Raw genomic sequence first — 1,703 nt, 5'->3', positions numbered from 1 at the left:
TTTTGATCATTAATGATAAAAAGTGTGTGTGTAAATATTCACTAAAAGCAGTTACTAGCTTATCTAGATAAGGTTGTGATACACATTTAAATGACTAATAATGGATTTCTGGAAAGTAAAGGACCTGCATAGTAGCTCAAAGTAAAAATGTTTTCCTTTAAGCTCCAGTTTGACCATGTTTCAATTCCAAAGAGAACGGTAAACCGGTTAAAAGTTGTTGGACTAATGCACAAGCAGAAAGTTGCTCTTCTCTCAGTGACTTCACTCCATCCACCTCCTTTATGTCTTTAATAATTGACCAGAGCTAAGAGCAGAGACGACTGCAGGTAAGTCTTTGAGACCTCGAGCATCTATTGGTGATTTATATTTTTATTTTACAGGTCGAGAGTTTGCTGCTGAACAGAGAAGCATTAAAACACATGGGAAAAGTAGGAATATACACACTAGCCCATAAACATTCCACTCTGGGCCCACCTTTTTCAAATTTGGACTCGACCCTATGCTGGATCATCTTCTACCGGAAGGCCCAGTTCTCGGAAATCCCACTTTCCACAGTCGTGTTTCCTGTTAACACTGCTCAGGTGTTTGCAGCCTGATCGCTGCAATAACAGCCCGAGTGGAAAAAAACACCCGAGTTAGTAAAAGAGCCAATGTCCACCCATCTGCTGCTGAATGTTCTAAACCAGTTACCGACCAGGCTGCTCTCCAGTGTTTATTGTTCATAGCTCAACGCTGCTCGACTGTCTGAGAGTTTAATCCGCTCCTAAAACCACCGCGTCACCGAAATAGACGACCCTCGTGTGCTCGCTCTCTGTGTTTACTTATTTATTTTTCTGCGGAATCTGTTTTTATTCCTGCGTCCCATTTAGCAACTAGAAAAACTGGGAGCAAAAGTCCATAAATATTACACAGGATATCAAAGATAGACTCACATTCATGAAGATGGTTTCAGTCACTGTCTACTTGCAAACTTATGAAACACCCTTTTTATTTGCTCTTCTTGAAGTATAAAAGTACATGTTGTCCAGACTCAGGAGGTCACTGTGACCTTTGACCTCAGTGTTCTTTCTCCTCTCACAGCAGACACACAAACCTCCGCTGACCAGTAACTCCACATCAGTAGAACCCAGAGCCAAACTGTTTAATCCTCCCACTTTAAACTCCGTTAATCCACTTGACAGAAGATTTGTCTGATCAAAGTGTCCGTGCACATGTGAAGACATAAGTCTGGACCATATGAAAGTGCTCAGTTTGTCACTTGTGTCACATGACTCCTCTGTACGAGCCACGAATACAATTTCAGTTTTCTCGCCCGAACCAGTGGAGCCTGGTGTTTTTATCCATGAGGGATTCCTGCAGTGTCAGAGTGGTTTATGTGTGGAGCGTAGAGACTGAGGTGTAACAGGTTGGTAACAGGTGAGTGTGGAGCCTCCGGTAGAACCAATCAACGACTCAGAGAAAGAAGCTGAGCGGTCCTTCCTCCATTAGCAGATAGCAGCAACAATAATAACAATCTATATTTGTGTAGCAATAAATAAATGAAGCATTATGGCACTGTTTATTTTTTTATTTTAGGACAACTGATGAACAAAAGAACATTTTCATTATCGTTTAATCTGCCAATTATCAGGTCATTTAATTTATGTGAGAAAGAAAGAGAACAGTGTTGATTCCAATGTGACTGATTAGTTATTATAGGTTCA

The sequence above is a fragment of the Hippoglossus stenolepis genome, chromosome 24 (assembly GCF_022539355.2).
Source record: "Hippoglossus stenolepis isolate QCI-W04-F060 chromosome 24, HSTE1.2, whole genome shotgun sequence".
NCBI lineage: Eukaryota > Metazoa > Chordata > Actinopteri > Pleuronectiformes > Pleuronectidae > Hippoglossus > Hippoglossus stenolepis.
This window is presented reverse-complemented; position numbering follows the sequence as displayed.